Source organism: Heliconius melpomene, chromosome 17 (genome assembly GCF_056956725.1).
Source record: "Heliconius melpomene rosina isolate 202511_hmr_F chromosome 17, ASM5695672v1, whole genome shotgun sequence".
Classification (NCBI taxonomy): Eukaryota; Metazoa; Arthropoda; class Insecta; order Lepidoptera; family Nymphalidae; genus Heliconius; species Heliconius melpomene.
The window spans coordinates 3,113,748-3,127,148 of NC_140405.1; the positions used below are offsets into that span (position 1 = coordinate 3,113,748).

Genomic DNA, 13,401 nt, shown 5'->3' on the forward strand with positions numbered 1-13,401 from the left:
AAATATTTTCAAATTATTTGTTATAATAAAATTACTATAATTATAAATATCCATTCAATTCATTGACATTACTTTTTATTACCAACACCTTACTTGCGTCAAATTTATAAATACCTTGTTATCAGGCCATTAGAAATTATATTTCAAGGTTCTAAAAACCCGAAAAAGAATAACATGATCGGCCGTGAGATATAAATAGAGAAGTTTAAAGAGAGTAAGAATGAAATATATAGCCCAATATGCCTAATGTGGTGTCGAAGGGCGCGTCCTTGACTATGACGCACGTCCATGCCTTGAAGTGAATGAAATCTAGTTAAATGCTTTATAAACTGATAATATTGGTGGTTGAAAATAAAAAATATACATATATTTCATCTTATATTTAATATTTTTCTATGTGGGGTAGACTGAAGGAACCTTATAAGTCACTCAGATAAGTCCATTTAGAGTCAATGGTATAAAGTTTGTATTGATAGGGCAACACTGTGTTTCGACTTTACAAAGAAAGAAAATGTATATCTCACAGCAACAACACAATACCTCGCGAATTTGGTGGAAAGTGGCGAACGATATCGTTTTAATGGAAAAGGAGTGTCTTAACATTAGGTTCCCAGATTCCATCTGCTTACCCTTGCTAAAAAAGGCTAAAAAAAATAAAAATATCTTCTAATATTTTTTGAGAATTCAAATTCCTAATATTTGATGTTAAATGATAAAATAAAGAATTTTACTGCAATTTTGTTTGCGTAACCTGCAGAATGGAGTAGACAGTAAATATATTTCAATATAAAATAATACCATTCATTATGGACCGATCGGAACGTTCTTTTCAATCATTCTAGAAGATCACGCAATAGAAACGTTAATATCAGTACATATTTTATATATTTTTATACATAGTACATATTTTTTCTATGAAACTTTAAACCAGATGAATGTTCGTTGTAGCTATGAGGTCGCGTCCTTGTGGTGACGTGGGCCACTGCCTTGGCCAAATGGAAACGCCCGGAACTCATTCACGCCCCATCAAATGAATGTAGATGTTTTTTTAATGTGTATTGTTCATTATAAATAGAAAGATATTGTATTTGATAATATATATGCTATATTGTAAATAAAAAACTATACCAAGCTTCTCAGTAACAAAGAATGTATGATTACCATCTAACTGATACTGATAAAACATTCTTAAGAATTACAATACAATTATTTATTTTCACTTTAAGGAATTCATTTAAATTCTTTTCTTCTCACTTTGCTTGCTAAGCAGGAGCTTAGCAAGGTAGAGTGCAGACGCCATATCCTTTCCGTAGTGATAGTAAGATGTAAAAAAATGAAAATTACGTGTGACTGTCAATTTTAACCATGACGAATTTGAACCTGTGACTTTTGAGCATATACAAGCTCGTAATTCAAGGTATTCTGTCCCATACAATTTTAATGAGAATTTTCAATACGTACAAGTAGAAATAATTGAAATTACATAGTAGGACTTAGTCTATAGACTTTTAGAGATAAAATGTATATAACCCATCATAGCGCCATCGTAGCATCTGATTGTAGACGCGATGATTCTGGGTTCAATTCTCTCTCGGCGGAATGAATAATTTCCATTTCCCCGCTTTACGGACAAGACAGAACGCGGCATTGAGTATCGCTTCTCAATATACAATATCTGGAAAATTAGAAGGAAGTATCTTAGGTGCTGGTCCTCTTTGCTTACCCTTACCTTACTATGTATCATACAGTATGCAGCTAAAAAAATATTTAAAAAAATGCATTTAACAGATTTCGTTAATATCAACTTTTATTCTTTTGTGGACTTTAATTATATGATAATGATTATAACATGATAATTGAATTCGTAAGCTTAATGTCCACCATATAACGTTGTAAGGCCGCGTCCTTGGCTCTGGCGGCACCGCCTCGCTTGAATGGAAAGCCCGGAACTAATTCACGCCCTATCGAATGAATGTACCGTATTTATTAGGATAAAAGGTTTTTCTGTTTAGTTTATTAACTAACTATTAATAGTATAATAATTATGTAAAATAGTTTATGGTAAATATTATGAAATAAGATAATTTCATTGTTAACTTGATATACAAATATTAATCTTAAAGTTAAGCTTTTTTATTTCTTTTACCATTTTAATGATCTTGATAAAGGAAAGAAAGGGTTCTCTACTTCTTCAGCTCTACGCTGTATCTCGCGCATAGCCGGGTAGGCAGAGGGAAGCTGTTAAGACATTCCGTTCCCCAATTTCTGCTGAATTTCGAAGGCTTTGTGTAGAGTAGCGAAACTCTTGGCCAAGTTTTGTCTCGGTAGAAGAGAGAGGAAATGAAAATTGTAAATATTTATTTTACATGAGTGAGAATCGTACCTACAACCTATAGCACTTACAGTCACACGCTTGTGCCACTGCCACGGATGGTATCAAATTATATTGCCATAAGAATGAAGAAACATTACTAAAGTTGTAACAAAATACCAAGGCCACACAACAATTAAACCATTTAAATATAAACTTACTTTAAAATTTTATAATAATTTAGCAATTGCTTAAATACTAAAATGTATTCAGATAATTATTATTAGAGATTGAGTAGGAATAAATTAGGAAAGAATATCGGTAAAGCTCTCTGTATCGAATTCTATTAATTCTATTCTATTATTCTATTAATTCTATTCTATTAATTCTATTATAAGGTTAAATAATATTATGGTTCAGGTAAAAACCATATTATATCATATCGTAAGCACATAGTGTCAAGACACTTCGTCCCCACTTACCACCAATTTTCGAGGCATTGCGTGTTAAGGGGCGGAATTGAACGCCGCGCTTTTACCATAGTACCAGCGCGACGACATGAAAATATTAATAAATAATAATGACCCCCTCGAGTGGGAATCGAACCCTCAACCGTCGCGTTACAGTTACACGCTACGACGGCCTCATGTAGATTTTAATTTCTAATATTAATAATCAAGTCTATATCATTTAATAAGCCTAAAAACTTAAAAATAATATATTTGAATCCATTACCAGCATCTACGCAAACCGTAGCTCTACGGCTAAATGTCAAACGGGTAGTCGATACACTTGTTGCTGACCGGGTCACCGGGGCGCGGGAGGTCGAGGCGGGACGGGGGGAGGTCGACGACCGATGCAGGCTATTTCAGGAGGCTGCATAGGTAAAGTTCGAAGGTCACGCGGGATAATTTTAGATTATTCTATGGATTTTTCTCGTATATTACTTGATTTATTATAAGAATATTAAGATATATGTTAATATGTGTTTATTTATAAATTAAGTTAGATTTTAGAAATTTGATTTATGTATAATTTTTTTATAATAATTATTTATTGCGTTTAATTTAATATTGTAATTACGTTTTAAATCTATATTTCTTATAATAAGTAATTAAGTATTTAAATATTAGACTACTTGTAATTAAAACAAATGTTTTATTATTTGCTTTGTTATATCAATATTTATTATAGAAAAAAGGTATTGTTTTATATAAGAAAAATAATTTAAATGTTAAAGTATTGCTATTTACAATTACCATACATTACAAAATACAATCTTTTACTAACATTCAAAATAATGAAACAAATAAATACCTAATTAAAATATCTGTCACAGCACATAATGATTTCAACTCAACCCCATCATCTTAACTCCAAGCATATTAATACCATATCTAAGACTACCCCATAAATACTCTAAAAGTTATCGGCGTGACGTCAGGGGGCACGGCGCGGGCGCGGCCGCCCATTCATGCACGCACACAGGCGCGCGCGTGACGTCACTCGCCTCCACCAATCACAGCCCGGATCCATTCAAGCCTTACTCCTGAACTGAATTTCGTCGGATGGAGAGACCAGTCGACAACCAGCCGCCGGCACAGAGGCTGTCGTCAGCCTCACTTATCGAAAGTTTAAATTTTTTTAAACTACAGCCTTTTTAAGTTGAAGGCAAAATTGGCATGCGTTTCGTGTTGTCTGGGACGATGGAGTTATGTACAGTAAGTTTTAGAATTAAGAAAGAATTTAAAATTATAAAAAAAAAAGTTATATTTAAAAATTTTAAAAACAGTACAGTAGTTATCCTTTGCTACATCACGTGGCTGCTACGCTACGGCACGCCTACGCGTCTGTCTCGTAGCTCCGTAGACTCGCCCACGCAAAGTCTGCCTCAACTTAGCGTTCAAAGCTCACGTAACTTTGTATGATTTGTTACTTAATCTGGTGCTTTTTATTGAAATAGATTCCACATATATTTTTTCATGATCAAAATTTATAAATGTATAGTAAAATTGAACAATTAAAATATATTTCAAGGACTATAATTTTATAAAATAAATAAAATGTGTATAATATGTTATTTTAACAAGTATTTAAGCCAAAAATATTGCTAAAAATTATTTAAATAACGTAAAATAGATACTAAAACAGTACAAATATTATAGTTATATAGTTAAGTCAACATTTCATTTGTTAATCAACACATTATTTAAAAAAGACAAATTCATTGTTAAGCTCTAAAACTAGTGCAGGGCAATCGACGACCTTGCGACTATTAACTCTTCAGGCGCACCCCCAGCTTGATAAGGGTAGGCTTACATACAGTCAAATTTTCATCACGTAGGCTCTGAGAACATTCTGGATATATATAGAAAATAGTATTTTATAACTTCATTTATCGCATCTGGTTAAATTATCTTTTTCCGTTTGTCTTATAAAAAAATATATTCATATCCAAAAAAAATTCTTTATCGACCAAAATTCATTTTATATGTACCTATTGTACTGCACTTTTTTACTGATATCTTTTAGGCTAAAGTATTGTATATAAATTAGCTATCAGTGGTATAGTTAAACTTCATGACGTCATGTAAACCTAACTTGTTAAAAGTTTCAATAGCACCTGAATAGATTTGCCTGGATTCATAGAAATATTTAGTTGTGCTATATATATTGAAATCTATATATATTACCATATGTATCATTGCATTGGAAGTAATATCATAATGTTTCGCTGCGTTATACAGTAAACTGACTAGAGTCAAGTAAAAGTTATATTTTTTATGCCTCGATACTTTGAAATTACAGTCTATGTTGAACTCCTCACAGATCCTTGACATGATTACACTATAAATTTCACTGTAAATCGATAACTTTTTGAAATTATGACTTCAATGAAATTTTTAGTTGCTGTTACTATACGTATAAATCAATATCTTTTGTTACCACAAAAATAACTTTCAAAGATTTTTTTGTCAACATTTATTCCCTTAGTTTGTTACGATGCAATTTCTAAAAAAACATTACATCGAGCTTAAAATAGAAAATTACGTACAAAAATTTAAAAAATATAAAAAAGCTTAAAATATATAAACTTTTAAGCCTATTTTTGCATTTTTGTTAATTCCGGAAGACTACAAAGAAACATTACCCATAAAACTCTATGGATCCCACATCCATTCGTATGACGGGGGTGTGACCGGGGACAGGGGGCCGGGGGGAGAGGGAGGGTGGTTTGACGTCAGAGCTCTCCTGTGACGTCATGGGCCCAGGCCACACCCGCCTTTGACGTCATCGGGATAGGTACCCAGGTCGCATCGAAAACATATAGTGTGTCCTAATTTTTGTGTTATAAGTTAATCAAACTTTTCCCATTTGTAGGTCAAACATTTTAGTTTTATAAGTTTTTGCAATCGTAAGCAAGAATCATATGGTAACAAAACAACGTAACTTATCTAAAGAGAGAGAAATATTAAGATATATCCAAATATTCATATATTGTTAGTTTATATTGATAAAGATATATATTTTTATTATTTTAGGCCCGCGTCCGTGCCATAGATAAAAAAAACAAAGTACTGAATGCACCAAACAATTTACTTGTATCAATAAAATTCAATGAACGAACTTCGCGACGTCACAGGTTTTGCAGGAGTCATGCCATCCCTCTCCAACTTATGCATCTCCATAGGTGCGAGGGGGACAGCCCACTGACCCAGTTTCTCGACCTCGCTCGGGAGGGTCCCGTCTATTTTTAATCTGAAGGTCGATTTATTTATAGATCTGGGCGTGCGGGGCTCTCTCTTATTGTAATTAATTGTTGCTTTCTAATTACTAATTATAATTTAATTTTATACGTATATTATTATTATTATTTAAATATATTAACATATATGTATGCTAAGTATTACGTAAATTATTTCGATAATGTGAAAAAATTAGAAAACAATGGGCGATTTGAAAAGTAAACAAATGGTTTTTTGTTCGGTACGAACATACTATTACTAATGTTCATTTGAAATTAAAAAAAATTAAAGAATGTTTAATTAAATTTAAATTATATTTTTTATTAAAAAAGACCCCAAATATTGGATTTTTAAAATACTATTTGATCTGTTTCATAGATTCTAATCCTTCCAGCTTAGTGGTATTTAAAACTGCTTTAAACTTTCTTTTCCTTAAATGAAAATAGAGGCTAGTTTCCCATATGTTAATTCTGTAGTAGTCGTACCATACTTCTAATGTTACCAGGGACACAATTTAAATTTCTACGATTTATCTTCAGCATTTATTAGGGCTTTTTGCCCTCGTGGTCAAAGATTCGTATACTTGATTTTTTCATATGTTACCATATACCTCTATTCCCTGGTACAATGGGTTGAAATCGAAACAATGCTGTATAGAGCAGGGTAGGCAAAGCTAGTTTTAAGATATCCCCTCTATTTCGGACTCAACGCTTGTGGCAGAACTTAATGCCGTGCTTCGTCTACTTATCAAAGCCTTGAATTGAACATCATTTACTTCACAGAGTGTATATTCAAACCCATAACCATCGCGATTACTTGCTGTCTCGTTGTGCCATGGTAACCTCTATCAAAATGGTAGAGTGGTTATTTGCTGTTTTATTCTATTTTCACCTGCTTAGAGACAATGCCTTCGAATAATATATAAAACGTACATATCTTATACAATGAAATATTTGCTATATCACCAATATCCTAAAATTTCACTCTGGGAAATGAAATATTAAATATTTTCATTAGATTGCTCTGGCAATAAGACAATACAAGGCGTTGAGTTCCGCCACTCAACACGTTATGTCTCTAAAATTCGACAAAAGTGGAGAACGGAGTGTCTTAACACTATGTTCTTACTACCTACCCTGCTATATACAGGATAAAGCGTGAAGCTAAAAAATATCCTAAAAAACAATTAAGCATATTATCCCTAACCACGGTTCCATAGATATCATTACGGTTGGGCAGACGGTGTCGGGTGGCCGGACACAACTTCCGCGGGGCTTCGGGCTCGGGTGTCTAATCTATTACCTGTACCCCTACACCCTACCCCCTGCCCCCTGTTAGGGGATGTATATTTTTTATTTTTTCTTTAATAAAGATAGTGCTATGGGGTATATAAAACAATATTTTTATATACAGACTTTGGGGTAGGTAGAAAAAATTGGGGCCAAATCATTTAGTTGTTAGCTGGCGGAACCCAATGATGCATCTTATGTACCCTAGACGTCGAAATATATTATATATAAATGAATAGTTGACATATAATAGGAAGGTACTTTAAAATAATCAGAATAAACTTCAAAACAATCATAGGGAGCCTAGTGTTAAGACTGTTCTATTCTCCATTTTGCAGCGGAACCTGGAGGCATTGCGTATTGGTGGGAGTGGTGGGTGGGAGAACCTAATGCCACGCGAGTGTCGAGGGAAACGACTAAATAATAATAAATATTTCATTTACACGAGTGAGAACCGAACCCACAACTCGTCACGTTTACATTCTCACGCTTGTGCCCCTGCACCACGATTGGCCTCACTATTGTTATTTTTAATAATATTATTATTTTTTTATTCACATTTCGCAATTTTGTTAAACATATTATTGTATGAAAAAGCAATAATTCTTTAAACAATTATTACGTAGCTTCTTACATTTTAACAAAATTAAATAAATGTTTTTTAAAATTCTCAAATACCTTACTAAATCTAAGACACTAAAATACAATAGAAAATATAAAACCAACAATCCAAAAAAATCTATTTAAAATATATATATATTTAGTTTTAGCTTTATTCCCAAAAGTAGAATAACACTTTAAATATTTTAAAAATAAAAATTTTCAAAATTGACAATTTTTTTTTTAAATCATTATAATTATATATCCTGCACACAGCAGGGTAGGCAGAGGCCACATTTCCACTTTTTTTTTTTAAATATAAGCATAAAATATTAGTATTTTTATACTAATATTGTATATAATATTGACAAAATTTTATTTTATTATCTGTTACTCATTCATTTAAATAATTTTAATTTTAATTATACACATTAATATTCTTCTCTACAGCTTACACAAAAAAAAACACAATCACAAATAAGAAAAAAGATAATTTTCTAAAAGTTAAATACATGTCTATGTATGTATCACTTACTTTACGACCATTCCGGCGAAATGACGAGCAAAGTGACAGTTTCATAAAACATTGCGTTATATTAAATTAAATTTTAAGTTAATTTGTATAAGACTTATCTGTTGAAAGAAAATATGAAATCGATATTGTTCTATTTTTACAATAACCCTATAAGCCCTACAGAACAACGATGCCTTAATCTTGTTACGCAATTACTTGTACAGATTTAACTCGTAAGTTAGTTATCGATATAATTATATGGCTATTTTAAAACTCCGTTACAGAATGCACCTTGGATTTTTAATCTTAAAAAGTCGCTCTTGTAACAAAATCGTAAAAAGAATTAACAAAATTGAGTTACTCAGTAAAAATTTATGAGAACTTAAATTTTTCGTAGATTTTTTCGTAGCAGATTTTTACGTAGGCTTAAAGTGCACAATTACTAGGTCTGTGGTTAAATAATTAAAAAGTAAATATTTTACGTTTAATTTATACATAATAGTATAATAAAATAAAAATATTTCTCTTATTTTTTTGCTTACCTGAATTTCACGTATAGTTAGTGAAGATACATACATTCTTTCCACATTCCATAGTATAGAACTATTTACCGTGTGAGATGCTAAATCGCACTTAGATGAAACAGGCCAGAGAAATAAATATACTAAATGAATAGTCTCTAACATTTCCTCTAGTAGGATTCGATTCTAATTAAAAGAAAAAAAAAAAAAAAAAAAAATAGCTAATAATTACTAATAAAACCCTGGTTGTTTGGTATACATAAACTTATTTGTAAAATTTTCTAAGGAAAGAACGCTAAGTAAATCAATGTTACAGACGTTTTAATCGTCAAATTTAAATAGGTTTTAGTCAATTGTGACAATTACATAATAATAATAATGGAATTATAATTAACCTTGTCACAAAGGCTATTACCAGCTGGATTTGATCGTAACGGCACGGATAGCAGGTTTAAATCTTGGTACGTAATCCTGTAAGGGGAGGCGCCGACCTCCTTACTAAGGCTTCTGACTTTACATTCCATACTGTTCTATTGTTTTATAAATATTTATCTATTACACTTTTTTTTTTAATTTGTTTTTTTTTGTATTTTTTTTTTTGCTATAAATATCTAAAAAAACGTGTTTTTTTTTCATCGGATCACTGCAGCACTACAAACACATACATATATGTATAGTTAAAAAAATGCAGTCGAATTGATAACTTCCTTTTCTTACAGAAGTCGGTTAAAAAGGATGGAACGCGTCTAAGCGCAGGTTTATTTCAGATAGTGTGTTAAAGATAATGTCTTAAATTTATGATATTACATACACAATTTGGAAAATATCATAATATTTATGGTATATAGAATGTTAACTTATGCAGGTAATATGGTATTAATACACCGAATATTAAAACTCTACTACTGAACTTACTGAAACGGCAATAAGGTTAGGCAGACACGTCACTTTTTGGGTGGTTTGACTATAAAAATATGAAAAAATACCTAAACAAATACATATCACCAACAAATATATTAAAAAAAAGAAAAATAACTAGTTATATAATGAAAAATCGCCTTAATCCTCTCCGCTGTCCGCGCATGCCTTAAAACAAATTAAGGGTGATGGACACATGTCCGTTTAGTTAGTTATAAGGTAGCTGAGGTGCGCTGCCTCGGCTAGTCACTCCTACCCCGGCACGGGCCCGGGACGGACGTCCTCTTTAATACTAAATATTATAAATTATATATACTTATTTATTTATACAAACTGTTGAAGATATCGTAGACAAGTGAAATATTTTTAGATTTTTTATTTTTACTTTTGTTTTTTTTTGTGTTGTTTTTCTTTTTTACAAGTAAGTATTTTCTTTTTATTTGTTATTGTAGAGAGTTATGTTTTTTTTATATTTACATCTATGTATGTGTTACGTGTAAAATTTTTTTCGGCATTCTTCAGGTTTATTGTTATTTTGTTCAAATGTATCAACATATTATTTTAAAACTTTTTTTAATTAAAAACTTTCAAGTACTATTCGAAAAAAACGCAAAATTCTTAATAATATAAAAGCCAATCAAATTATAAATTAAAAAACAACAATTAATTTCAAACAAAATTCAATTGATAATAAAAAATCCAAAAAGTAATATAAATACAAAATTATCACTAGAAATGTAACTAAAAATATATTATAACAATATATAAACAGATTATTAATTAGCAATACAGTATGAGTATAGTGTTCGCATTACCCTGCATCGGCTTAAGCCGGTAGTATGGTTTCCTCTTAGCAGGGCTTCTTGCCACCCGACACCGCGCTTTTTTACCCCGCGCTGTCCATCCGTTACTTATATATTTATAAATATTAATATTACCTACTACCACTATCGATTTCAACAACGGATACGAATTATTAACAAGACATTGGGTAACAAATGTTTTGGTTAAAATTATTGATCTACTTTATTTTGGTATTAGAATATAATTCGAGTAATAAGTCATCAATTTCAATATAAGATATATCGTCTTGCAATATACATTTTCCATCATATTATTTATAATTAACATTAATTAATTCCATTACAAGTAAGTAAATAGTTTAGTTTTGTCTAAGTAACGCCAAAGCCCTGGAAGAAGGCAAATGAAGTCCAAAGCAGCTGCTGGCCACTGCACAAGATTAGTATATACTCTTGTGCGTGTGACAGCGGCTATTGCGGACCTTTCATAAACAACGTGTCGAAGAATCACCGATATAAGAACAAGTCTTGTTTGAATTTCAATGTTTTTCTTGTTTTTGTTTGATTTTCAGTGTTAATGTGGATTTTGGTCATAATATTTTGGTTGTTTGTTTTTAAATAGAACAACAAACTACAACGAAGATACAATACACGAATATAATATGTGGTAATTGTGTTGAATTAGTACAAAAATATTGCTGAAGTTGTCTTAAATATATTTTTTTTAATTTAGTGATAAAAATTAGAAAGACAGCTTTCGAGGCAAATATACATATTTGTTAATGTCACAAATAAGTATAGACTTATTTTTTATTTATATATTATGGAAATATATTTTTAAGATAATATTTATGTCTCAATTTGTAGATGTGATTTTATAATAAAAAGGAATAACATAAAACTATAGAATCAGTGTACAAGGGCAGTATCGCGGATGGGAATTTTATATTTATTTATAAAAAAGTCTATTTTTACCATATACGTAAAATATGTATATAATTTTTATATCTGTTTTTCTATCGCTAAATTTTATTCGATGGGTATCACTTCTCAATTAACTAATAGGATAATGGGGCGAAATTTCTAAAACTCTATAACTGATTTAATATTTTCTAGATAAGTTCAACTTGCTTACAACTTAGACGCGTGTATCTAAATTACCTAATTTATAAATAAGTATATGCCTAGGATATAGGATATATAACTAGCTTATCTTATAAATTCCTTAAGCGCCATAGCTTTTTTGTTAAAATTTTAATCAATCTTAATCAATTTCATACACTTGAACCTAACAACCATACTTGTAAGCCTATGATTATGGTCGTTGTTTTAAATCTAAGAGTGTAATTGTTGGTCATAATGCCCTTGTACGCTAGGAAGGCCTTCGATTTTGTATTTATAACATTTAAAATTAAAAAATAACGCTTACACTCTAAACGTAAGAAATAAATTTAATTGTAATATTTTAAAACAAGAGCGATACGGAAACAAATAAAAAAATGCTTAACTGAAAGGTTTTGATTGTATAATAATGTATATTGCGTGTACTTTATTTAATAATTAATTGTAAAAGTCATCAAATTATTCACTAAAGAAGTGACTATTAAATATTTTCATAATAACATGGTGTTAATATTTATAACATTATCTAAAAATATGGTTAAATTGTTAATAGATAGTGTTTGCTTATAATATTAATAGATAACTATTAATTTTTAAAGTTATTAAATAATTTGTATAACTAACTATAAAACGCTTGTCTCACATTGCTTTGAACGTGTACCTAATACGAAGTTTCTTTTTCAGTTAGGTTCCGTACAAAAAGGAGTCAGCAAGACCGAGACGAAGCCCAAAACAACTATTGGTCACTGCACAGGACTAGTAACCGTATTATACTCTTGTGCGTGTTCCAATAGTTATTGTGGGTGCTTCATAATCATCGAAGAGCGAATATCTCACGTCCAGAACATATTCAACATATTCAAGACATTCGTGATATCTTATTTATTGGCTTTTGTTTATTTAATCAAAATTATATTAGAAGATATTTAAGATATTCAAGATATCTTACTTATTGGCATTTGCTTATTTTAATCAAAATTTTATTTCCCTTTGTACGTAAGTATAAGAAGTAGTGTTGTAAGTGTGTGAAATTGTCGCCGATGTCACTTTAGTCGTATCCTATCATTTTCATTGTGTATTTTTTTTATGTAATGTGTGCTATTCATATCGTTGTCATTGTGTGAGTTTAATGTATTTTTGTTTAGATATTCTAAGTACATAATTATTAGGCATTTTTTCTACTTCAAAAATATTTGCCACATGTCGGTTTTTCTGGAAACTAACAGAAATTGAAAACGAATCTTCAAGTAAACGCTACTATTTTACAAACAGAGATTTTGTTCTGTTGTACATTCACTAGATGGCGTAACCTCATTTATAACGGTAGAGACACTATCAATGCTCTATAACTGTGACGGCGGGAACCCGAGTGGCGCTACGGTAAAGAGAACTGACCAAAACCTAAACATGTTACAAGTTAAAAAATGCATTTTATTATTTTGATTTTATGAAATAATGTTAATATTGGTGAACTATCAAGAAGTAACAAAAATATACCGTTGTGATATTAGTGCTACCACTTTGCTACGACTTTCGTAGCACGTATGATAAAACAGTAAATATTTGGTTCTTGTCACTGC

At 30.9% G+C, this 13,401-nt stretch overlaps 1 long non-coding RNA gene across 2 annotated transcripts; it reads right to left on the reverse strand.

Annotated features, from left to right (window-relative positions):
* Nucleotides 1-1,789: 1,789 nt before the first annotated feature.
* On the reverse strand, nucleotides 1,790-9,406 carry LOC146529845 (uncharacterized). 2 transcript variants are annotated; one of them, XR_014878907.1, is made up of 4 exons: nucleotides 9,003-9,406; nucleotides 3,047-3,187; nucleotides 2,147-2,268; nucleotides 1,790-1,961 (listed from the first exon to the last, which is right to left on the reverse strand). It is a non-coding gene; the product is annotated as an uncharacterized LOC146529845 (long non-coding RNA). The 2 variants fall into 2 exon arrangements; XR_014878906.1 differs by lacking the exon at nucleotides 9,003-9,406 and adding an exon at nucleotides 8,482-8,544.
* Nucleotides 9,407-13,401: the final 3,995 nt, after the last annotated feature.